Below are 27,108 nucleotides of genomic sequence, written 5' to 3'. Positions count from 1 at the left end.
ATTATTATACAGAGCAGCTTATTGAAAAGTGAATTGCTAGTTGATAACAAAACAAGGATACCCTACAATTTCTGACTAGTCAATCATAAGGGTTTTAAAGGTGAATAAAGTATCACCATTCTTGATTACTCAAACTAAAACAACAAGCTACCTAGAAAGACTACAAGACTTAGCTTTCCTCAGGTTAGCCCTGTTTTTCCATCTGCCTAATTCTTCCCCTCTGATTCAAGTCAATACAATTGAATTCAACCAACCTATTATATTTACTGTAAGTTATTATGTGAGGAACTAAACATAACAAAATATAAAGATGAATATATAGTAATCTCCTCCCTCAAGGCAGTTATAAACTAATAGATGGTATTACACAAGTAGATAATAGCTACAAGAAAAGACTTAGTGGGAACTGCAATGTTCAAATGAAACCCTGTGCAATTCAGACCAATATTTTGAAAGGTGAAATTTTTTAAGTAAGGCAAAAAGCAGTAAGTGGTTCATGCTCTAGCCTTATTCCCCAGTCTTCCCTTTTTATTACCAATGCAGGAAAATTCCATAAATATCTCTGTGTTTCCAAGAAATTTAAGAATGCAAATACAAAGGGTCTCCTGTAGTTTTGTAAATAAAAAATAGAAAAGTCATGATTATAATTCTACGAGTGGGTAAGTAAAAGGCTCCACCATATTTCTAATAAAGGATATTCAATATGATTCTAACCATTGACCATCAATGTTCCTGGCAATGTGTGGAAAATCACAGATTTCAGACTTTTCTGGAGTGAATTACTCTGCTTTAAAATCTGAAACTCTAAAATTAGAATTATGAAGTGACAGAAAACATCACAATCTGAATTCTACTTACACAAAACCACACGTTTGCAATGCCAAGTTCCGAATTTACAGCTGGGAAAATCACCATTGAAGATAGCTGGGTCTGGATCAGATTCGCTTAACATAAAACCAGATGTAGACCTCAAATTACAAGTGACATCTCCAGCCAGTCATATAAATAAGAATAATGCAAGCTGAAAGACAATAAATTCACCTAGAGCTTTCTAAATTTGGCCACCCTAATAGTACTACAACGTTCCTTCCTAAAATTCTCAAATAAATTTTAAAAAAAGAAAGAAAACACACACATATCTTCATTTAAGTATTATACAATTAAAAATTTTAAATTACTCATTTCAATTCTTCTAGGGGAAGTCCTTTAAACAAATTAAGATATTCTAGATCTTGAAATACACCTGCTATTTAAAAAGCATAAAGAAAATAAAACTAACAACACTGTTAGGACATCAAGTCTTGGCAAGTCATCTCAGAACTCTTCCCCAAAAAACTTGTGACAAAGTGAACAGGAACAAGCTGTACTAAGAATGTACAAAGATATTTCTTTAGTTGTTTGCTTAATTGGCTACTGATTTCCCACTAAGTTAACAAAACCAAATGTAAGTCAACAGTAGTCTGTCTGCAACTATAAAATCACTTTACATTATTTGGCTTTAGAAGTTTCTACCCTATGGAAAGCCCATTTAAAATTTTACCTGGCACACACAAGCTGAAATATTTTGTTTGCCATTGGAAGCCACACCAGATTCCAACCCACAGAGACAAGATTTCCAGTTTATTTCTCACAACCCACATGTACAAAACCCAAAATTACAACACAGAAATGCGTTGTTAAAAAATTCTGTAATAATAGTAAAGCAAAGTAGTTCACCATAGAGCTTTATTTCTTGGGAAATTTTTAAAGCCTCTAGTATCCATAATATACAACATTTCAACATCTAAATTAAGTACTCAAACACACAAAGCTCACCTTGGAACTCTAATGTAAGAAAGAGTCCTTTCTAGATTAGGAATCAAACCTAACCTAGCTCAAGCACTGTAAATTGAATAAATAAGGCACGATTTCTTAAAAAGAAATTTCTTAAAAAGAACATGATATCAAATACTACAGTCATTGCACAGATTACTAACAGTGTACCTCATATTCAATTCTTTATGAAAATTAGCTCATGTTTCGTTATAGGCACCTATTCCATGTGATGAAGTAAGATTGTCACTTAGCATCACATATTACTGATATGCTGTAACTGCATCATTTCAGAATCAAAATCTAGTACCCAGTTTAGTCATCATAGTGATATCTATATGAGTTAATATTATGTCTATTTATTGTTATACAGAATTCAAATATGCAACCCTCACTACCATATGACATCAAAGGTTTTAATACCACCAAAAACCAATCAGCAAAAATAACACTCAAAAATGCTACTCAGAATATCTAGAAGATGAAACTGTATGGGTTAACAAAGTATTTTCAGTTATGCAGAGACATATGGAAACCCCTTTTGTTTTCAACTTAAGAAACGCTTTCTAAAGTACACTGGCCAATTTCCCTGCTTTAGGAAATGAAGTTCCGAGAGTCCCCAGATGACATATATCTTTACACATTAACAACTATTCAGGGAATGGAATGGATATATTCATAGGATGCCCTGAGACATCCATCTTCTCTTTCCACCCTCACCAATACCATGCAATGTTAAAGTACTACATGCTATTAAAGATTTATTTAATAGAAGAATGAAGAGAAATTGAAAACACTACAAAAGTTTAGCCTAGATTAAAAAGTCAACTAAGATAAGAAACAATAGGTATCTTCAAGTATGTAAAACGGAACTCTTAGCTAACAAAATGAAACACTCTTGATCCACAAAGCCTATGGTAAGTGCCATCTCTTAATTTTGCCAGGCCAACACCCTTCTTTCCAAACTTCTAGCCATGAGGGTAGGCAATTAACCCAAGCTGAGTTAAATAAAATAACACATGTCTCAGACATAATAATTAGACCTAAGGATAGGAAACTGACTCCAGCTGGGTCAATCAATCTTTACTTGTGATGTTTCCAACCAGAGAAAGAAAAGGGAAAGCCCCCCCTTTTTTTTTCTGATTGCAAAACTCTCCTAATCCAGTGAGTTCGGAATCCAACTGCCTCATCTTAGCTTCCTCAGCATGCAAGTTCAGTCCCACTTTAGAAATTTTGCCTGAGCTATTCCTGACATTTTCATGACTGGCTATTTCTTGTGATTCCAATCTCTGCTTTAATGTCCCCTCTGGACAAAGTCTTTCTTAGGCAGCCACTTAATCACTGTCACATCACCTTATTTTACTTCTCTGTATACCACTTAGGACTTTATATTTCTTTTTAGTACTCACTGCTGTATCTCCAACACCTAGAACAGTGAGTGCCCAGCACAGACTATACATTCCATTCATAATTTGTTGAATAAATAAGTGAAATCTGTGAAGAAATGAGCCCACAGCCAGCAGCCATCATCCTAGCCCCAAGGAGAAGCTTGTCTGGAAAAGTGAAGCCATTAAGGAAAGAGAAAAAAGAAAAACAAAGTAGAACTCCTGGAGGCATCTGAATCTCTTCAGTCATCTCAAAGATAGGTCCCAGTCCTGCAATACTACAGTTTGATTACATATATCAGAAGTCACCGGAATGTGAGAAGAAATACTACATACTTGTATAAAATAAAATACATGTATTTTGTATTATCCTTCACAAATGTACTATATTTGTACTAAAACAGTACTATATTTGTGTCTGTTTTATAATGTGTAAAATATATTATTATAGTCATACATATACACAATGTACAGGTAAACATGCACATACTGGATGTACAACTGATACCTGATAGATTCAGTCTGGAGACTATCAATGTTAATGAACACATTTCTTTTTCATAAGCTGCAGTGTTTCAGCTTTCTCTCATTTCTAAACAAGAGACTTCTGAAATGTACTTAACATATATTTGGTACTCAAATACTCGTAAAATGCTGAATGCACAGACTAATACTTTATGGCTGCAGAGAAGAGCCAAATGAAAGCTAAAGGTAGATAGGTTACAAATCTACGTAAAAATAACTTCTAAAGTTTAGACCTATCCAAAAGCAATCACTACCTCTCTAACTATAAATTTCCTGCTACTGGACAGGTTCAAGTAGAAGCCTGAAGACTATTAGTAAAAAGGATATTAAACATGATTTTGCTCTTGCGAGGCAGTCTATGTAACAAAAATTAACTGAGTGATACTATTAGGCTTTGGTGCAAACGTAATTGCAGTTTTTGCATTGTTGAAATTTGATGTTTGATATTGAAATACATTCTTAAACAAGTGTGGTTATGTCATTTTAATGAGCATTTCTCGCTTTATGTTTTTTTTGCTAATGACATTACTTGCTGTTTATTTTATATGTATTTTAGACAATGGAAATAATGTTAGACAAAAAGCAAATTTGAGCAATTTTCTTATTTGAGTTCAAAATGGGTTGTAAAGCAGCAGAGACAACTCACAACATCAACAACACATTTGGCCCAGGAACTGCTAACAAACGTACAGCACAGTCAGTGGTGGTTCAAGAAGTTCTGCAAAGGAGACAAGAGCCTTGAAGATGAGGAGCGTAGTGGCCGGGCATCGGAAGTTGACAAGGACCAATTGAGAGCAATTATCAAAGCTGATCCTCTTACAACTACTACAGGAGAAGTTGCCGAAGAACTTAATGTCGACCATTCTACCATCGTTCAGCACTTGAAGCAAACTGGAAAGGTGAAAAAGCTCGATAAGTGGGTGCCTCGCGAGCTGACCAAAAATCAAAACAATCGTCGTTTTGAAGTGTCAAAATCCAACAGCAACGAACCATTTCTCCATTGGACTGTGACATGAGACGAAAAGTGGATTTTATATGACAACCAGCGATGACCAGCTCAGTGGTTGGACCAAGAAGAAGCTCCAAAGCACTTCCCAAAGCCAGACTTGCACCACAAAAAGGTCATGGTCACTGTTGGTGGTCTGCTGCCATCTGATCCACTGCAGCTTTCTGAATCCTGGCGAAAACATTGCATCTGAAAAGTATGCTCAGCAAATCGATGAGATACACCGAAAACTGCAATGCCTGCAGCCAGCCTTGACAACAGAAAGGGCCCAATTCTTCTCCACAACAACGCCTGACCACAGGTCGCACAACTGATGCTTCAAAAGTTGAACGAATTGGGCTACGAAGTTCTGCCTCATGTGCCATATTCACCTGACCTCTCGCCAACCGACTACCACTTCTTCAAGGCATCTCGACAACTTTTTGCAGGGAAAATGCTTCCACAACCAGCAGGATGCAGAAAACGCTTTCCAAGAGTTTGTGGAATCCCGAAGCACGGATTTTAATGCTACAGGAATAAACAAACCTATTTCTCATTATAAAAATGTGTTGATTGTAATGGTTCCTATTCTGATTAATAATGATGTGTTTGAGTCTAGTTATAATGATTTAAATACAGTTCGAAACCGCAATTACTTTTGCACCAACCTAATAAATGCGAACAATGTAATGATAAACTAAGTTTAGTCCTTGTCCCCTTGGAGGTCACAATTTAACAGACAAAAAAGACAGACTTGCAAACATATGCATAGTAGACATAATACATCGATACACATGGTACAGTGACAACAGAGAAAGGTGGTGATTAGAAAGGCATAGGAAGTAATATTTAAGTTGAAGATTGAGGAATAAGTCAAAGCTAGTTTTCCTGTCGGGCAAGAAAGATGAGGGCATTCCCGACAAAGGAACAAGTGAGAAAGGACAGGCTTCACACTATATGCTGCATGGAAAACATAAAATAAAAGAAATAAGGGGGACTGTTGAATGCTAAGGTGCCTATGGTGAGAGAAGAACCACAAAAGAAGGTCTGGATAAGTGGCTAGGAGCCAAATGATGAAGAGCCGTGCTGAGGAGTTTGGAAGGAGCCATAAAATAACAAAGAAAACTATCTTTTACAGCAAACTGCTCTGCACCAGACACATACCTAAACTCTTAAGACACACTATCACTTTTAATCCTCAGAAGATCCCTATCATTATATCCACGCTTTTTAAATAAAGAAACTTAGGCTAGAGAGAAACCAAGTAATTTGCCTAAAATCGCAGTTAAATGACTGTCAGAAACGGAACTCACTGAAGGATTCCAAGAAGGGGTGTAAGATAAGCAGTGCTGAGAATAAGCTCTGTGTGTTCTAGAAAAATGGCATCACACACGTGGACAATGGTGTGGAAGGAGGATAGTTTAGGGAAATGCCACAGATGAATATAATCTAAAGGAAAGCGCCTGAGGGAGCGGGAATAAAGGAGAGGAAAACGAAAGGATCTGACAGGTATCTAGCTTGAACAGTCAGTTTAGGTAGAAGACATGAGGCATGAAATGAAGGAAATGAAGTGTAAATGGATTAGTTTAAGCTTGGGCAATACAGACACATTTAGTTTGAGGTTTCAATAAAAGACAGATCAAAGGGAAAAGCCCAATAGGAAGCTGACTAGCAAGAGCTCTTGCTGAAAGAGAGGTGGGAAGACTCGCTAGGATAAACGTATTTAGAAATCATCAATACACATACAGCAATTTAAAGACAGGTTAAAGCAAAGTAAAACATAAATACTCATGAATCTCTACTGACATAAATGATTAAATAAGTGAATAAATAAATAAATGGGACAAATGAATAAATTTTCCATGCAGAAGAATGGCAAACAATACATAGATACTCCACCTTCAAGGAGGTGGAACTCCCCACTCCTTAAGTATGGGTTGCACATAGTGCCTTCCTCCCAAGGGTACAATATGCAAAGGGGGAAAAAGAAGAATAATTTCAAAGCAGGAAGGCCTGACAAAAACAACCTCAGCCAAATGATCCAAGTCAACATCAACAATAAGTCATGTTGATAGTATGTCCCCTTGACATAACATGGTGAAACTGGTGCTTTAACTCTGTGGTCTCCCTCCCCAAAACCCGTAACTCCATTCTAAACATGAGAAAAACATCAGACCAACCCCAACTGAGGGACAATCGATAAAATACCTAATCGGTACACCTCAAAACAAACTGTCAAGATCATAAAACAAAGTTAAAAAACTATCACAGCCATGAGGAATGTAAGAACACATGACCACTAAATGTAATATGGTATCCTGTATGAGAGTCTGGAATAAAAAGAAAGATAGTAGATAAAAACTAGGGAAATTTGAATAAAGTATGGACTTTAGTTAATAATTACGTATGGATCATGGTTCATTAATCTGAACAAATGTACCATACTAATAAAATATATTAATAACAGAAAAACTGGGTGTGGGGAATATGAGAACTCTCTGTACTATCCTCACAATTTTTCTGTAAGTCTAAAACTATTCTAAATAATAAAGCTTTATTTTATTATTAGGCCAAGAAGTATAACAAAGAAAACCATTACTATTCAAATGATTGTAGAAGAAAATGTCAGTAAAGAAATTTAAAAGGAATGAGCATAAATGTATATAGAATGATGCCCTAGAAATCATAAGGAAAAAGTGTACAAGGATGGAATATAGGTGGAACATAATAGAAATCAAAGAAGATAAGAAGTAAATAGAAACCACTGGATTTAGGAGGTAAAAGTAATTAAAAGTTTAGTGGAGCTGCAAGGTTGAAAGGTAAATTACAGTGGTTTATGATGACTTATGAGCCATATTTTATGATTCTTAGTCACAAATCTCTTAAAAGATTCTCCTACTTTCAAATCTATTGAAAGTCTTCCCTCTTCCTTGAATTCACATCAATTTGGTTGCCAAAACCTAACTTCTTTTGAATCTTCTTTCACAGTGTAAAGTACTGGGAGATGCATCAGATAACATACTGTCATCTGGAAGTAACAGAAAATTCCCAAAGAGCTGGCTTAAACAACAAGGCAATGTATGACCACTATCTCATTTAACAAGACGTTTATGGTAGAACAGGCAGCACTGCAACTCGGAGCTTCAGAAATTCTCCGTAGTTCCCTTGGATCTGACCTCCTATGTATAGCTTCAACAGGCTGCAAGCAAGATAATCAAAATAGTTTGAGATTGTGATTTCCCTATCTTTGAACCTGTCAGTAGCAAAGAAAGGGAATACCACTTAGACTTACCAGAATCAATCTTGGAGCTAGGATTGAGGACCCCTTTCCCTGCGTCATGTGAAGGAGGGTTAGATGCGGAAACGAAACCGGTTCTGTTATAAAGGCAGACAGGAGAGGAGTGATGCTAATAGGCATTCAACAGTAGCTAATATAGGAGGCTTTTATTTGCAGGTTCCTAGCTCTGGGGAAGTTTTAAAAACTACTTTAATACAAAGAAGAAAAAGCTTGAACAAAATAAGCACCAATATCCTTCCTCAAATAACCAAGTGACAACCTCAGAGATGATCAGTGCTGTTTTACAGGACAAGACAGAAATTGTGATATGAATTTGTAAGATTATCACTCAAATGTATATCACAAAAATAAAATGTATTTGGGTATTTTAAAACCAGAAGCCTGTTACAAACTTTAAATTGTTATTATGTTGAGGATTAGATGGTAAGAGATAACAATATACTGGAAGAAACACTGGATTTGGAGTCAGGTCACTGGATTCTACTACTTACTCTTCCCCTAAATTACAGTGTCATCACAGATGGTCACCTAATACTATGTACCGATAACAAAAGATAAATACAAGTCATGTGTATACATACTTTTGGCATCCCCGGTATATCTAGCATTCAGTTTCCTCCTCTGTTAAATTAAAAAGTTTGTAGAGGTAATCTTCAAGTCTTTTTACTACTAACTTCTAATTATAAATAACGTTCATTTATTAAGTAGATAATTGATGCAGACTATTTAAAGTTGTAGTTCTGGGCTAGCCCAATCCTAACGATGCCTTTCAAGACTACAAGCTGATGACACCAAATTTTTCCTACAAAACTTCATTTTCCCGAAAACCTTCACTGTGGCCAGAAATGTAAACAGCATGATGTTATAACTCCTGAAATAACTCAAGAATTTAATTCAATTTTTCTTTAAACCCAAACTCGTTATTGAAAGGTTGCAGTGTACCTACACAAGCAAACCCTTACTGTTGAACAGGGGAACAGAAACGACAGAAACTTAACCACTTTAAAATGCAATTGAAGACAAGATTTTTAACAATTAAGTCTAAACGAGGAAAACGATGAAAAGCAAAGCCCAATCAGAAAGCTGAAATTCAAGTCACAATCAGAAATGGAAATTTCTATACAGAGTAAGAAATAGGGGGTAAATACCACCCCCGCCCCCCCCAAAGTGAAACCCATATATAAGCCTAGAAAAATTAAATCTAAATGTCTCATGAATTTTTCTTAAAGGCTGTTGATTTACACAAAATTGATAGAAATAATTTCCGAAAACAGGTTGGTGACAGTAAGAAACAGGAAAGGAAACCATTACCCTGCCCTCTGGGAACCTCTAATTAATGGATTTTGGCAAACCAGACACAAAGCATATGGGATGACTCTGGATAAAACCCCATCACTTTAGCCAACTGCATTATGACCTGGAGGTGGTTCTTCTCAAAATTATTAATAATGAAAAATACTTACACAGGATAGACATGATTGCCAGGAAAAAAAAATGAACTTCTTTGAAACAGTTTTTAAAACAACAAACCACCCGCAGAAACCACATGGGCACAAAATGAAACAATTCTGGTCACTGATCTGTGGAGCACTGAAGCACTCCCCAAGAAAGACTCAGCTTTAGGCTCTATTTCTGGGACAAGTAGAACATCCATGATAATACCTGATTTGGAGCTACCAAGAAAACAGTGCAAACATACCTCCACTGGCCTGCTTTCAAGAGAAATGATTTTCTCCCAGGAGAGCTTTACAGTTTTGAGACTACTTATTTGTTTTAAGAAGACATTTCTTTTCCTCACAGTAAGAATCTAAATACAACTTAAAAACTCTCAGAATAAAATAAATCTCAAATACTCAATATTATAATATTAATGACATACAAGTTAAAATCTCCTGGAATTGTCAATTTAAAATCCAAACCTCCCTGCTATGAGCAGCATCATTAATACACAAGGATACTCCATTTATCCAATTATACAATAATACCCTCGTGAAATAGTATACCAAAGAGGTAAACTTCAAAAGAGAAGCAATAAATATAGAGGAAGGGATATCTTGCTCAGGAGACAGGCAAAAGAAGAAGGCAGGAGATGGGTGGCATATAGTTGCACCAGAAGCTGGGCTGGGTAAATTAAGGAGGGAAAGAGGCCCAGAAAAAAGAAGCCAAATGAAAACAGAGGCAAACACAGTCTAACACACAGCACTGCCACTGGGAAAATGCAAAGACTACATAAAATTTTAATTTATGTACAGAAATATCTGATAGTTACTAGATATATTAATAGAAAACAGAAAGTTTATCTTGACCTTAAGTATCACCAAAAGAGTATCCATTCCTTTAAATGAGTGGAAAAATAAATTGGTATTTGTTTCGGATTTTTTTTTAATTTTTTTTGCCTATATTATATCAGCTCTACAAAACATAAAAAGAACACAGTAAAAACCCAGCAGCATGCAAAAGCTACAAGTTTACAATATCTGCACACATAGTCTTTACCATGCTTTCAACTTCCTAACAGAATGCCATAAAAATTGAGGATTTTTCTCCTCCACTTTGGCTTTATGTAAGGTGCTGACTTTTCCCTCGGATAGGCTGGCAAAGCTCAGCTTGTCAAAACTTGCATAACCTTGAAGAACACATGTAATTTCCAGAAGAAATAAAGAAAGAATGGAAAAGTAAATGAATTTCCAAGAGAAACAATTTTCAATTGTGCATATCTATCGTCCTTGTCTTTTCGAGATGATGTTACTGGTGGTATTTGTTACCACATGCATGAATCCTAAAAAGACCAAAGCATTGGAGCCATCCAAGTAAGACAGCAACTGTAGCTATCTTAGAAACTATAGTTTCAACACAATGAAAAGGATAATAAAGCCAAGGATGGAAAGTGCTGGGATTGCCACCTAGTCAGAAAGAATACAGATCTGAAGAAAGATCAGATGAGACTCATTTCAGAAAATGACCAGAGAAACTCTATAACTGTACTGAAAATCTCTCATTAACCGAACACCATAAAATTTGTATACCAAAATTCTTCAAATTATGGTAAAATAACTGTGTATTTTTAAATAGCTGCTGAGTCCAATGATCTATTATGGATACAGAAATGGGAAATGTCTGGTTCTTCAAGGTTTACTAAGAGTTGGGAAGTGATGTGTCTAAGATATAGGAAACTACATTAAAAGATGGTGCATATTACAAGTATGTAAATTTTATGCAAAGATTTAATGACAGGTTAAGAGGAACTTTACTTTTTATAAAAGAGATTATAGAGTATATTTTATAAAGTACAAAGTAGAATAAGAGATTTAAAAAAATAAATAACACAGCACTCATTTCCTAAATATCACCAGCAGTTTCCTCACAGACATCTTCACTACCACCCACTCCTGGGGCATCCGTTATCTTCTGCATCATGGTTACTTCAAAGTGAAAGTATGATAAAGGCTGGAGGAAAGTTTAAACTATAGTGTACAGATATTATTCTACTTTCAATCTAAATGGGGACAAAGGGACCAGATTTAACTTCCCAACTGAGACAACTAAAAATCTGAACAAAATATATGAAACAAAGGTTTTTCAGATATTGGACAACAGGCAGCACAGATCTGTAATTCCTGAGAGAAAGGAAACAAAACAAGGTAAGCATTATAATTGCCCAGCTTACAACCTGGAGTCAGTTCACATCTCATAGCACATGGTGGGGGAACCCAAGTAAAACTGGCCTCTCACTGAATTGAGGAGACAGAGCTGAAATTTTACGAGGCAGCTAGTAGTTGCAGGGCCAAGAATTTGAGAAGAGAAAACTACAAAGAAGTAAGAATTCTGGAGACAGAAAGGTCTGCTCAAGTCTTGGGCTGAGTACTAAAATGTACATACAAGAGAAAAAACTACACAAGGCCAGGAAAATAAAAACAAAAGTGAGTAGACAGAAAAACATCTGGAGTTCAGACACAGTTGGTAACAGTTTGTGTTCCTACTAGACAGAGTGGATAAACCTCGTAATACATATTCAGCGGAATCCTCAGGAGGGTATCACCTTAGTAGTGGGACTAAATTAGACCTACAAGAAAAGGCTATTGTGAACCCACACTAACAAATCTTAAAAATATGCCTCAGATTAATCCAACTGATTCCAAGTAACATAATTGAGAACCAAAACAAAATGCAACACTATTTGAAATAATATAACAAAATAATCAGCAAGGTAAAATTCAAAATGTCTTAATCCAATCAAAAATTAAAAGGCACGCAGAAAATCAGGAAACTATGACCTATAATCAGGAGAAAACTTAACAGAAACACAGAAATGAAAGAAATGATAGAATTAGAAAACAAGGACATGAAAACAGCTATCATAAATATCTTTTGTATTTAAGAAGGTAGAAGAAAAAATTACCATGATGGTGAGAGACATTGAAGATATGAAAAAGATTCAAATGGAACTTGCAGAAAACTTCTAAAAAGAAATAATAAGATGTGATTAACGGCAGATTAAACATTGCAGAAGACAAAACCATGAAGTTAAAAATTGCAATAGTAATTATTCAAAATGAAGCACAGAAATGAAAAGTACTGAGAAAAAATGTGGGATAATATCAAGTAGTCTAAAATGTGTATAATTAGAGGACCAGAAAAAAAAGGGTGTGGAACAAAATATTTGAAGAAATTTAGTTGAAAATTTTCTCAATTTCATAAAAACTATAAACCTAGAGATCCAGAGATCTAAACAACAGTCAAGTAGTATAAACACAAAAAATCATATCAGTGCACATCACACTGTGTTGCGGAAAACTAATAAAAATAGAAAACGTTCAAATAAGCCAGATAAAGGCACAAATTACATACAGAAGAATTAAAGTAAGAATAAAAGCACACTTCTCGTCAGAAACCATGTAAGGCAGAAGACAGTGGAGAGATAGCTCCAAAGTACTGAAAGGAAAAAATATCCCCAGGGAAAATATCTTTAAAAACTGAATGGGAAATAGTGATATTGTTCCAGACAAAAAAAAGCTGAGAGAATTTATTGCCAGCAGAGCTGCACTAAAAGAAATATTAAAGAAAGTTATTCAGGGAGAAGAAAAATGAAACCAGATTGGAATTTGGATCTACACAAAAGGAATTAGGAGTGCCAGAAATGGCAAATATATACAAAAATATAAAATTTTAAAAGATAACTAATTAGACAGAGCAAAATAGCAATGCATAGAATAACAATTTATAGAATACAGAGAGGTAAAGTAAATGATAGCAGTATCAGAAATGATAAAAGAAGAAATGGAAATATACTGTTATAAAGTTCTTACACTGTACATGAAATAGAATATTATTTAAAAGTAGACCAAGGGGTAAAGGATATAGACTTTAAAACACTGTGAGTCTAGGAAAACAGTATGGTAGCTCCTCAAAAGATCAAACATAGAATTATCATGTGATCCAGCAGTATTACTTCTGGGTATATATACCCAAAAGAACTGAAAACAGTGACTTGAGCAGAGAATTGTACTCTCACGTTCATAGCATCATTATTCACAATAGCCAAAAAGTGAAAATAACCCAAATGTCCATTGATAGATGAATGGATAAACAAAATGTAAGATATACATACAACAGTATACAATTTAGCCTTAAAAAGGAATGAAATTCTGATACATGCTACAATATGGATAAACCCAAAGACACATTATGATAAGTGAAATAAGCCAGCAACAAAAGGACAAATATTGTATGATTCCACTTCTATGAGGTAATGAGACAGTCAAATTCACAGAGAGGAAAAGCAGAATAGTGGTTACCAGAGATTGGGGAGAAAAGAGAATGGGGAGTTGTTATAATGGGTACATAGTTCAGTTTGGGATGATAAAAAAGTTCTGGAGATAGACAGTGGTGATGGCTGCACAGCAATGTGAATGTACTTAATGCCTCTGGACTATATACTTAAAAATTATTAGAATATTATAGACATGGTATAGATATGCTGACAATATAGATACAACACACAAATTTTAAGTTATGTATATTTTATCACAACTTTAAAATTTTAAAAATGCATGCAATGCTAAGAATATAGAAAGGCACGAAAGAGACTGGGAGAAAATATTTGAAAAAACTATCTGATAAAAGTCTTGTATCCAAAATATAAAAAGAACCCTTATAACTAGTGAGATGAACAACTCAATTTTTAAAATGACAAAAGATTTAAATAAACATTTCATAAAAGATGTATGAATGGCAACTGAGCACATGAAAAGATGCTCAACATCATTAGCCATTAGAAAAATGCAAATTAAAACAAAAATGCAGGTACTAGTACATATCTACTAAAATGACGAGAAAAAGAATGTGCAGTATGTAAAGTGCCTCAGGGTGTTTAATGCAGGTAACGGAAACTTGAGCGGGAGAGGATAGATGTAACAGGAAAACAAAAAGACAACCTTAAATGATAAGTGAAAAATGGGATGTTACCTCCATCAGGCTTTTTAAAACTTTGCACAGTAAGCTACGCTGCCAGAAACTGGGGAAGTTTGATCAGGCACATGCAAATTATAATCATCTTTCTGCTTAGTAAAGGTTTTTGCCTTACTTTTAAAGTTTCTGTCATAACACCACCTTTGTCCCACAAAAGCCTTATTTTTTCAGATTGCTACATAACAGAATACTTACATACTGTTTTGGGTTTTTAGTTCCCCAAGCAATCAACAAGTAGGGACATTGACCCAGCCGGCCCAGGGTGGGCTTCATCATGTCCAGTCTTACTTCTCCCCACTCTGCTGTTGATAATCTACCCCTAGGGATCCTGGAGTCCCTTAATGGTTTGGCTCAGATTTCATTTCCAGTCTCATCTCCTGGAGAGATTCCGAAAAGTTTGCCATTTTTTTCAGCACAGAACAGTAGTTCATTAACAAACAATTATTTGTTTTAATTAACATACTGAATTGAACTTCTCAAATACATGGGGGAAAACATGAAGCACATCTGTAACTAGGAATATAAATAAGATTAGGCACCGTGTTTCCCCGGAAATAAGACCTAGCCAGCCATCAGCTCTAATGCGCCTTTTGGAGCAAAAATTAATATAAAACCGGGTCTTATATTATATATTCTTATTGTAAAATAAGACCCGGTCTTATAGTAAAATAAGACTGGATCTTATATTAATTTTTGCTCCAAAAGATGTATTAGAGCTGATGGTCCAGCTAGGTCTTATTTTCAGGGAAACACAGTAGTCAGTTCAAAATTGCTATTTCAAAAGATTTCCTAAAAATTTTCCAAGAGCTACATTCAATTGAAATATGCACAAACTTGGTTGATGTGCAAACTGCTACTATGCTAGGATATATAAAGGATACAATGAATTGGAGGATTTCAATATTCCCAGGCAATTTCATTTGAAATATAGACATATAGACATATATGTACGTTTATATATACATATATTCAATTACGTGTCCTGTTCTGTGCTAACAAACATCTCTGCTGTCAGTACCGAATACTAACATCTAGATCATTTTTGCATGTCCCTTAGTAGTATGTTAAGAACTGAATCTGGGCCATAATTTTCTTATCCTGATAGAAAGGTATATGCACTATGAGTAACATGAAGCAATGGTAGTGATGTGAACAAAAGCACAATTCTCCTAAGTGTTGGTTCCTTTACTATCATTACAATAGATTCCATGATGCTTATGACATTAGCTTCATGATATTCTGAAAGACCAAAATTAAGAATCTCTTAAAATGAAAACAACATTCTATTTACCCCCCTCACAAGGTTTTTTTTCTCTCAACACAGGCATACACAATAGAAGTCAACAATAAATATCAGCTTCGGTTTCACAGATGAAGAGTAATTATAACAGTATGTTCTGACCAGTTGCCCATTATGTTATTTTAAGAATGGAGAAGACTATTTAACTACACAAAAGAATGTTATAGTTCTCACACACACAAACACACACCCCAGCTTCTCCACATACATAACCAATTGGTAGTGTTTTATTCAATTGTTATGGTTGTCTTCCTCCTAGAAAGTTGCAAATCGGTGGCAATTCATTACACATAAGCTCTGCAAAAAGATGGTACACTTATCTTGATTAGAATAACTAAGTTCTGTGCTATTTTTGAGGCACAATATATATTTTATTTTAATTACTAAAACCATGTTAAAGTAACTGAATTGTAGGAGGAATGAGGATTTGCTCTGCTTAGAAAATCACTATTGTCTAACATTGTCTAAGCCTGAGGATCAAAAGCTTGTTATATTAGGTTGTGCAAAAGTAATTGCGGTTTTTGCAATTATTGACCTTTTAAACTGCAATTAGTTTTGCAGCAACCTAATATAATTCAACATCAGAGACACAGGGAAAGACTCTACTGAGAGTTGAGGAGAAAAAAAAAGGCTCAGAAATGATTTGCATGATTCCAGACCTCAGTATTGCTACACAATCACTATGGAAAGAATGTGTGGTAATTAACCAGCTTTAAATGCTGAAAGTATCCAATTATCCATTTCCCCTAAAAACTTTTTTATAAAAGAGAAATCCTATAGTCTTCATGATTACTCCTTTAGTCTACTTAACTTTTATAAAAATGAAAACAAAGTCCTGAGTAGTGTTATTCACGGGTTTCTCCACTCTTTTTTATTTAAGCAGTACCTTATTCCACATAGGATTTCATTTTACTATATTCATTAAATCTCTCCCCAGTGTATCTGATTAACAGCTTAGCTTTCAACAGGGAGAATAGGGGCCTAACTATTTTCCATAATCTAAAATGAGATTGTGATAAAAATAAAAGGTCAAAGAACAAGAGCTATAACAGTACCTGAGTTTCATCGACACATTGAGGCCAAAAGCCGGTTTTTGTCAATAATCATTATCGACTGTTATTAAATGTCAATATACTTGGTAATACAGGTATTCAGCTTGAATGTATCTATAACTAATCTCATTCTGAAGTCTTAGCATTTATGTCTAAGAGTTTTACTATAAATTCTCTTTATACTAAGACTCAGCATCTTAAGCATTTTATTATTTTTTTCATTCCCCTTCTATATCTTCATATCTTTACCAAGTTGGTTTAGGATACTGTAAGGAATTAAGGCAATTTACAAAGTAAACTATAAGGCCACTCCTCCTGATAGATACAATGGTAAGATGACCTTACATTCTTTAAAATACTAGCTCCAAAGACAACTTGTTCATTGTACTGGGAAAGGAAATAGTCTATACTCAGTTTTCACTTCTATGGTAAGTGTATTATTAGTCAGAGTTCTCCATATCTGTGTGTGTGTGTGTGTGTGTGTGTGTGTGTGAGAGAGAGAGAGAGAGAGAGAGAGAGAGAGAGAGAGAGAGAGAGAGAGAGAGAAATTAGCTTATGAGATTACCGAGGCTGAGAACTCCCAAAACCTGCAGTTGGCAAGCTAGAGACCCAAGAGAATAGCTGGTTTAGTTCCAGACTTCCTCTGAAAGCCTGAGAACCAGTGGAGTCCTAGTCCAAGTGCCAGAGAAAACCAATATCCCAGTTCATGCAATCAGGCAGAAGAGCGCTCTGATTCAGCTTTTCTGTTTGAACTATTCAGGTCTTCAACTGATCAGATGAGGACCACTCACCTTAGGGAACAATCTGCCTTACTGTCTACTAATCAAATGTGAACGTCATCAGGAAACACCCTCACAGACAGGCTCAGAAGAAAGTTTGATCAAATATCTGGGCACCCCATGTGTCAAATTGACACATAAAATTAACCAACACAAATCCACCCTCATCAACTAGGCACCCACACTCATCTCCATAAATCATACTTAATCTCCAAACAAAGGACAATAACAAGATCTTAATTCTGCATAACATGATATAACTATCCTGCATACAACTGAAAACACACTAACCCTATCCCCAGAAGAGAAGTCCTTAAATGATGCTTGCTGTTCTCCTTGATATCCCAAAATTTAAATACTATAATGTGAAATTACTAATATTTAAAATACTATCATATAGTCAATGCAGCTCATGTTACAGGGTAAGGGCATACGAGAGGAAAGAAAACAGAAATATTTTAAATACATAGCCATACATGTGTATATGCATATATATAGATGTACACACACACACACACACACATATTGATAACAAAATGAGGAAATGCTCATTACAATTACAGTCCTTGTTTCTATAACTGGTAACATGGTTATAGCTAGTATTTATAGCTACCTTCTTCCACTACCCATTTTGTATTCCTTTTCTCTTCATCAAACACTTCAGCTGGTCATAGTTCTTTACCTGGTGAGATGACCCTTCATTCCTGTAGGGTCTGGGCCATCAGTAGTCCTCCCTGAAGAGGGTTGTTATAGTTTCGCACTGACCATAATCACAGGGCATGGTAACACCAAGAGATGCCCTAAGGGAGCTCCTGTATTTCAGACATACTCTTCCTGTGGAGTGGCAGTCCAATTTCCTCTTGGTAGTAAGGATCAATCACCCCAGCCAACCCAGTAACTCCCTGCTTTGCCTGTTCATTCAGAGGCATGGGGAGTCCAAAGTGGCTGGGCAACAGTATGAACTTCCAATTCAATGGAATCGATGTTGTGCCTCATAGTGGAAGCATTCCTCCCTTTGGAACTAAGACCTCTAGCCCAGCAGAGCATAAGGTCATGGAAATAGGAACCCAAAATTTTGCTAGTAGGTCACTAGCAGTAATAGTGAATGGCGCCATTCCCATTTCTACCTCTTGATTCCTGAGCCTGTGAATCCTGGCTATAGGAGAAACAGCACCATATACTGAATACTAATTAACAGCGTATACAACCTTCTGGATAACCTTGGCGCAGTCCTGCAAGGTACTTACATCTAGCTGGCACTGTAACTTAGTCTTCAAAAGGCTATTTCACCATTCTCTCAAGCCAGCAGCTTCGGGATGGTAGAGAACATGGTAATACCAGTGAATTCATGCGCATGGGCCTATTGCCATACTTCCTTTGCTTAGAAGTGAGTTCCTTCGCACAACTCAACAACAAAAAAACCAACAATCCAATTAAAAAATGGACAGAGGACATGAAGAGACATTTCTCCAAAGAGGACATACAAATGGCAAACAGACATATGAAAAATGCTCAACATCATTAATCATCAGAGAAATGCAAATAAAAAGCCCAATGAGATATCACTTCAATTAGAATGGCTATCATCATCAAGACAAATAGTAACACGTGTTGGAGAGTCTGTGGAGAAAAAGGAACGCTCATATACTGTTGGTGAGAATGCAGACTGGTACAGGCGCTATGGAAGGCGGTGTGGAGGTTTCTCCAAAAATTAAGCATAGAATTACCATATGACTCAGCAATCCCTCTCCTGGGTATCTACCAAAAAAATCTGGAAACATTTATCCACAAAGACATATCTGCTCCAATGTTCATTGCAGCTTTATTTACGGTAGAGAAGACATGGAAACAACTAAAGTGTCCTTCGATAGATGAATGGATAAAGAAGTTGTGGTATTTATACACAATGGAATACTATTCAGCCATAATAAAAGATGAAATAGTACCATTTGCAACAACACGGATGGATCTTGAGATTATAATGCTAAGCGAAATAAGTCAGACAGAAAAAGTAGAGAACAATACGATTTCACTGATATGCGGTATACAAAACTGAAAACAGCAAAAGAACAAGACAAACAAATGAAGAAACAAAAACTCATAGACATAGACATAGGTTATTGGTTACCAGAGGGTAAGGCAGGAGCAGATTGTAAAGGAGGGTTAACGGGGTCAAATATATGGTGATGGAAGGAGAACTGACTCTGGGTGGTGAACACACAATGTGAGATATAGATGATGTATTACAGAATTGTACACCTGAAATCTATGTAACGTTACTAACAATTGTCACACCAGTAAAATTGAATTAAAAAAAAAAAAAAGAAGTGAGTTCCTTGATCAGAAGCAGTGCTGTGTGGAATACCATGATGGTGGATAAGGCATTCTGGAAGCCCACAGATGGTAGTTTTGGCAGATGCACTGCATGTGGGGAAGGCAAATCCATATTCAGAACATTTGTCTATTCCAGGAAGAACAAAGAGCTGCCACTTCCAGTCCAGTGTAATCAACCTGCCTCCAGGTAGCTGATTACCTCAGGAAATGGTGCCTTATCAGGAATTTAGTGTTAATCTTGGCTGCTGGCTTGACAATCAGCAGTGGACACAGCCAGGTAGGTCTTGAAAAGTTGGAGTCTTTGTTGCTGAGCCCATCTATAACCTCCATCTCTGGAAGCATGGCCACTTTTTACATAAAAGCCAACTGAGCAATGATAGGGATGGCTGGGGGAAACGGGTGACTGATATCCATAGAACAGGTCGACCTATCCACTTGATTATCAAAATCTTTCTCTGCTGAGGTCACCCTTTGGTGAGCATTCACGTGGAACACAAATATCTTCCCTTTTTTGTCCATTCACAGAGGGCTATCTGCATACTTCCTTCTCAGATTTCCTTGTCACCAATTTTCCAATCATGTTCCTCCCAAGTCCTTAAATATTAAGCCAAACTATTTGTCATAGTCCATGAATCAGTACACAATCGCCCATCTCGCCATTCTCCTGCCAAGCAAAGTGAACAAACAGCTGTATTTCCTGAAGCTCTACCCACTGGGAGGATTTCCTTTCACCAATGTCCTTCAGGGATATTCCACAAAGTGGCCGTAGTGCTGCAGCTGTCCACTTTCAGGTGGTGCCTGCATGTCATACAGAACCACCTATAAACCAGGAATGAGTCATCTCTTCACCTGTGAACTGATCTTAGGGAACTTCTCATGAGGCCATAGATGCAGTCTAGGAAAGAGAAGATACTGTAGCAGAGTAGGGACCATGGGCCTTTGGGCCACTCCTTCATGTAACTTACTTGTGCCTTCAGGACTGCTCAGGCCTGACCAGATATGTACAACTTACATTTGATGATGTAGTGCTGCTGTGTGTGTGTGTAGCTTTATGGGTTGGTGGGTCAGATATTACCCATTTTGTAATGGGCAACTCAGGTTACATGGTAACTTGGTGGCCCACGGGTAAGCAGTCTCTAAGGCACAGTAACAGGCCAACAGCTGTTTCTCAAAAGAAGAGTAGTTATTTGCAGAAAACAATAGGGTTTGGACCAAAATCCTAAAGGCCTGCATTGTGACTCACCTATACGGACTGCCAAAGGCTCCAAAGAGCATCCCTGTCTGCCACTGACACTTCAAGTACCACTGGATCTTCTGGATAATATGACCCAAGTGGCAGAGGAGCTTACACAGCAATTGGACGTGTTGCAGAGGCTTCTGTTGTTCAAAACCAGCTGATTTTGAGTCACTTAGTAAATCAGCCAGAGTAACACACCCAAATGAGGAATATGTTGCCAGATGCAACAACTTATCCTTCACCTTAGAACGGATATCTTGACATACCCCACACAACTGGATGACTAGAAATTTCACTGAGGTTAGAAGGCTCCTGAACTTTTGTCAGATTTCCTACTCTCTGACAAGATTCTCAAATGTCTTACTAGTAAATCTAGAGTAGTTGCTGCTGCTTGCTCACTAGCTCCAATCATCATAACGGCATCAATCTAATGAACAACTGTGATATCTTGTGGAAGAGAAAAGGTGATACAATTCCACTCAAACTAAACTATGACAGGACTGGAGAGTTGGCATACCCCTGAGGTAGGACAGTGAAGGTGTACTGCTGACCTTGCCAGCTGAAAGCAAAGTACAGTCAGCCCTCCATATCCATGGGTTTTGCATCCATGGATTTAACCAACCATGGATCAAAACTGCTTTCAAAAAAAATCCCAGAAAGTTCCAAAAAGCAAAATGAATTTGCCATGTGCCAAGCACTACAATGAATTCACACAAATAGTGATATGAAGGTATACTCTACTGTAACCTACATGCAAATATAGGTTATATGCAAAACAAAACAAAAAGCAATGAAACTCCATTTTATAGAAGGGACTTGAGCATCTGTGAATTTTGGTATCCATGGGGGAAGGGGGGAGAGTTCCTAGTAACAATCCCCTACAGATATCAAGGGACTACTGTATTTCTGTTGGACCTATTGACAAGGATGGAGAAAAAAGACATTTTCAAGATCATATTCTAATGATCTTGCTGAGAATATTCTAATTTTGCATTCCACACCTGGGAAAAATAACTACAGGATGGATTTGAAGGCAACAATCATCCCAATTACTTCTACAAAATTGGAAATAATATTGTCAATTATGACTCTCAGGTACTACAACATGCTAAGCCAGTCAGTTAAATGCTGGGGAATGGGAAATGTTCAGTTACTTTCAATTACTAAGGCATTAAAATCCACAAGTACAAGGCTAAAGATTTTCACCAAAACAAAACAAAACCCTAGGCTGCTCATTTTCTTTCTTTACTAGTAAATCCCATTACCAGAAAAATTCAATTTCTCCAAGTAATATGTTCAGTCATAGCACATAATAAGTGTTCAATAAATGTTTCTTTACTTTCCCCTTACAGGGTAGTCATTTTGACAATTCAAATAACTTTTTAATCATAATTTGAGAGTCCTACCTAAAGTTTTCCTATATTTAAATTGATCCAATTAGAAAAGTATGCTGGACAGCACACACCACTGTCATATTTGTGCCTTTGGAGGCTGGAGTGCAGCCTCGTCCTGGTGCCTTCCTTCATGAGGCAGTGAGAATAAACAAACATTTAAAAGAGAGAGAGAGAGAGAGAGAGAGAGAGAGAGAGAGAGAGAGAGAGAGAGAGAGAGACACTTCCAGTCAAGATGGTGAAGTAAATGCTGTGTTTGTCTCCTCCCACAACCACATCAAAATTACAACTAAACTACAGAACAACCATCATTGAGGATCATCTGAAGTCTAGCTGAACAGGAGTCCTATAACTAAGGATATACAGAAGAAGCCATGTTGACATTGGTGGGAAGGGCGGAGACACGAAACAGGCTGGTCCCACACCCACATTTGGTGGTTCAAAATCAGGAGGGATATCTTCGCTTAGGTGGACTCCCGGAAGAGCGAGGGAGTCCCAGTTCCACACCAAGCTTGCCAGCCCAGGGTTCCAGTGTGCAGAAGAGAATTCCCCACAACTTCTGGCTGTGAAAATCAGTGGAGATTGTGCCTGAGGGAGATGGAGGGCTGCTGGAGTCCCAGGCATTCCTCTTAAAGAAGCTGTGCACAGACTTACTCACTGACGGACTCACTTGCCCTGAGTTCCAATGCCGTGACAGCAGCTCAAAAGGTGCCAAGAACATACTGGGAGGAACTAAATTGTCTGGCTTCAAGGTAAGTGCTGGAGTGGGAGCTTTGTTCTGGACAGAAGTGCTGGCAGAAGCCATTATTGCTTTATTGAAGCCTACCCCTACCAAAACTGCATGCCCAGGCGGGTATCATATCTGAGTCTCCATCAACCTAGCTAACACCATTCGCCCCACCCTGGTGATTCTGATACCCCACCCCACCCAACTTGCAGGCCCACCCAACTGCTCATACTGCAAACTTTCCTAAAATCTCTCAAAGGTTCACATACCCAAAAAAAGCAGCATCTGGCCTCAGCATGCCCCATAACTCACGGTAAGCAACCCTAAGCCCAGCACTTGCAGCAGACAGCCTGTTAGCAGCTTAGCCTCTCCCAAGTACCTCCAAGCCAAACAAAAGTGACAAATATCTTCAGATCACTTTGTGACTCATTCCAAGTGGCCTAGGGCAGGGCACAAGCAGCAGATGCCCTTGGCATGCACCAGAGCCCCTCACAAGAGGCCCCAGAACCAACACACCTCCTTCAGACCATACCAGAGAACCACCCAACCACCTCCACAAACAATACACCCAAAGGGCAGACTGGACAGGCATCAAAGCCCCACTAAAGCAAATCTGGCTCCATAGGGTCAACCCCTGCACAACAGCTCACTGTAGTGACAGCCAGATTTCATAACCAACCAGCCTCAGGGTCGATCCCTCCAACTGACATGCAAACAGCAACCAAGACTAAACTACAACAGGTGGGAACACACAATCAAAACAAGAGATACAACAAGAGCACCCAGCTCAGGTGACCAGGACAAGACTGCACCACTGGGCCCCACAAGACACCTAATACATAAGTCCACTCTACTAAGACCAGGAAACATACCGTGTTTCCCCAAAAATAAGACCTAACCAGACCATAAGCTCTAATATGTCTTTTGGAGCAAAAATTAATATAAGACCTGGTATTATATTATATTATATTATATTATATTATATTATATTATATTATACTGTATTATACCAGGTCTTATATTAAACTAAGACCGGATCTCATACTAATTTTTTGCTTCAAAAGACGCATTAGAGCTGATGGTCTGGCTAGGTCTTATTTTCAGGGAAACACAGTAGCACTTCTCCCTAACACATAGACACAAACACAGGGAAGCACCCAAAATGAGGAGACAAAGAAACATGCCCCAAATGAAAGATCAGAACAACAATCCAGAAAAAGAACAAAAAGGAGGCAAGCGATCCACCAGATGCAGAGTTCAAAACAATGGTTATAAGGATGCTCAACGAGCTCAGTGAAAACATCAACAAAGAGATAGGAAACATAAAAATGGAGACAGAAAACGTGAAAAAGAACCAGTCAGAAATGAACACTACAATAACTGAAATGAAGAGTATATTAAAGGGAATCAACAATAGATTAGATGAAGTAGAGGTTTGAATCAGCAATTTGGAAGATAAGGTAGCACAAAACACACAATCAGAACAGCAAAAAGAAAAAGGAATCCAAAAAAAATGAGGAGAGTTTGAGAGGCCTCTGGGACAATGTCAAGCATAACAACTTTCATATCATAGGGTTACCAGAAAGACAAGGCAGAGAGCAAGGAACTGAAAAACCAATTTGAAGAAATAATGACAGAAAACTTCCCTCACCTGGTGAAGGAACTAGACATACAAGTCCAGGAAGCAGACAGCCCCAAACAAGGTGAACCCAAATAGAGAAAGAAATGGGGCTGGAAAAATATTTGAAGAAATAATGCTAGAAAAATTGGATGAAAAACATTAATCTTTACATCTAAGAGGTTCAACAAATTCCAAGTAATATAACCTTAAAAGAGATCCACACTTCAACCTATTATAACCAAACTTTCAAATGCCAAAGACAAAAAGGAAATATTGAAAAAAACTATTGAGAAGAAACTCATCACATACAAGGAATCCACAATAAGATTTTTTAATGTGATTTCTCATCAACAACCATGAAGTGCCATATGATTTCACTTATATGTTAAACATAAAGAAGAAAATAAACAAACAAAACAGAAACAGACTCATATAGAGAACACTTTGATGGTTGCCAGATGGAAGGGTACTTAGGGAGGTGGGTGAAAAAGGGGCAGGGACACAGAAGTACAAATTGGTAGTTACAAAACAGTCATGGGGATGTAAAGCATAACATAAGGAATACAGTCAATATTATTGCAATCACTATGTGTGGTGTAAGATGGGGATTAGATTAATCAGGGTGATCACTTCATAAGTTACACAAATGTCTCATCACTATGTTGTACACCTGAAACTAACACTGTATGTCAACTGTAATTGAAAAATTAAACACTATTTTAAAAAATTAAAAATGTAACCAGAAAAGAAAATATTTAAAAATTAAAAATAAATAAAATGATCCAATTATAAGCAAACAGCAATATTAGCAGCAACAAACAGCAACAACAAACCATGAGGAGGAGCAAGAATCTGATTTTCTAAAGTTAAAACTATATGTATTTTTAAATGTCTAGTTTTCAACTAAAATTATAAGGTATGCAAAGAAACAAAGTATGGCCCAAACACAGAGGGGAAAAAGGCAGTCAATAGAAATTGCTCCTGAGAAAACCCAGACATTGGACTTACGAAATAAAGACATTAAAATGAACTACCTTAAATATATTCATAGGTAATAGTCTCAAATTGCTAAAGAAAACCATACCTAAATAACTAAAGGAAAGTATGAAAAGAATGTCTCATAAAACAGATGATATTAATGAAAAGACAGGAATTATAAAAATAACACATAGAAAGTCTAGTGTTGAAAAGTACAGTAACTGAAGTGAAAACTCACTAAAAGGTCTCAACAGCATATTTGAACTGACAGAAGAATCAGTCAACTGAAGATTAGTCAATTGAGATTATCCAGGCTGAGGAACAGAAAGATAAAAGAATGAAAAAAACTGAAGGAAACATCAAAGACCTGTGAAAAACCATAGGGCTTATCAACATATACAAGGTCTGACAATTAAGTTCACTAACTTGCCACCATGAGCTTACACTGGCAGCACTATACAAACAACTCAGAAAGATTTCACAACCTTGGTGTATCAGTGTCTCACAGCTGTATTTGTGTCGACATGTGGCAATATCTTGCTGAATGTCATTTATTATTGTTGTGTTTTTGTGTGCTGTCGCAAGAATGTCTGAGCTTGAATTAGAGCAATGAACAAACATTCAATTTCTTGTTAAACCTGGCCAAGAGTAGAAGTGAAATCAAGGACGTTAGTCCAGATTTATGGGGGTAATGCCATGAAGAAAACAGCAGTGTACAAATGGATTAAACATTTTTCGGAGGGAAGAGAACATGTCACTGATGAAGAGAGGTCAGGGCAGCCAGTAATGAGCAGAACTGATGAAAACATTGCAAAAATTCATCGAATTATGCATCAAAATTGTCAGCTGACTATAAGAAGCACAGCAGACCAAGTAAACATTGATAGAGAAACAGAAAAATCTTAACTGAAAATCTTGGCATGAGAAAGGTGTGTGCAAAAATGATCCCGAAGGAGCTCTTGCATCAAAACAATGCACCAGCTCACACCACACTGTCTGTGAGGGAGTTTTTAGCCAGTAAACAAACAGTTTTGGAACAACCTCGCTACTCAACTGATCTGGCTCCCAATGACTTGTTTCTCTACCTAAAGATAAAGGAAATATTGAAAGGAAGACATTTTGATGACATTTAGGACATCAAGGGTAATACGACAACAGCTCTGATGGCCATTCCAGAAAAAGAGTTCCAAAATTGCTTTGAAGGGTGGACTAGGCA

At 37.0% G+C, this 27,108-nt stretch overlaps 1 protein-coding gene across 13 annotated transcripts in view; it reads right to left on the bottom strand.

The window, feature by feature from the left end:
• The window catches only part of CCDC91 (coiled-coil domain containing 91), a 438,752-nt gene that overhangs the window by 250,394 nt on the left and 161,250 nt on the right, over positions 1 to 27,108 (bottom strand). Inside the window, exon 1 of one of the 13 annotated variants that reach the window (XM_074325867.2) lies at positions 8,000 to 8,023. The exons of 11 other annotated variants lie outside the window; for them this stretch is intronic. The gene's annotated coding sequence lies outside the window, so the exon portion shown is untranslated. Of the gene's footprint in view, positions 1 to 7,999; positions 8,024 to 27,108 lie in introns of those variants that run through there. One more of the 13 variants, XM_088798618.1, reaches the window with a different exon arrangement.

This window comes from Rhinolophus sinicus, chromosome 1 (genome assembly GCF_057876585.1).
Source record: "Rhinolophus sinicus isolate RSI-liver-muscle chromosome 1, RSI-T2T, whole genome shotgun sequence".
Lineage (NCBI taxonomy): Eukaryota > Metazoa > Chordata > Mammalia > Chiroptera > Rhinolophidae > Rhinolophus > Rhinolophus sinicus.
The sequence above is the reverse complement of the archived record's forward strand: the minus strand, read 5'-3'. Positions and strand labels throughout refer to the sequence as shown.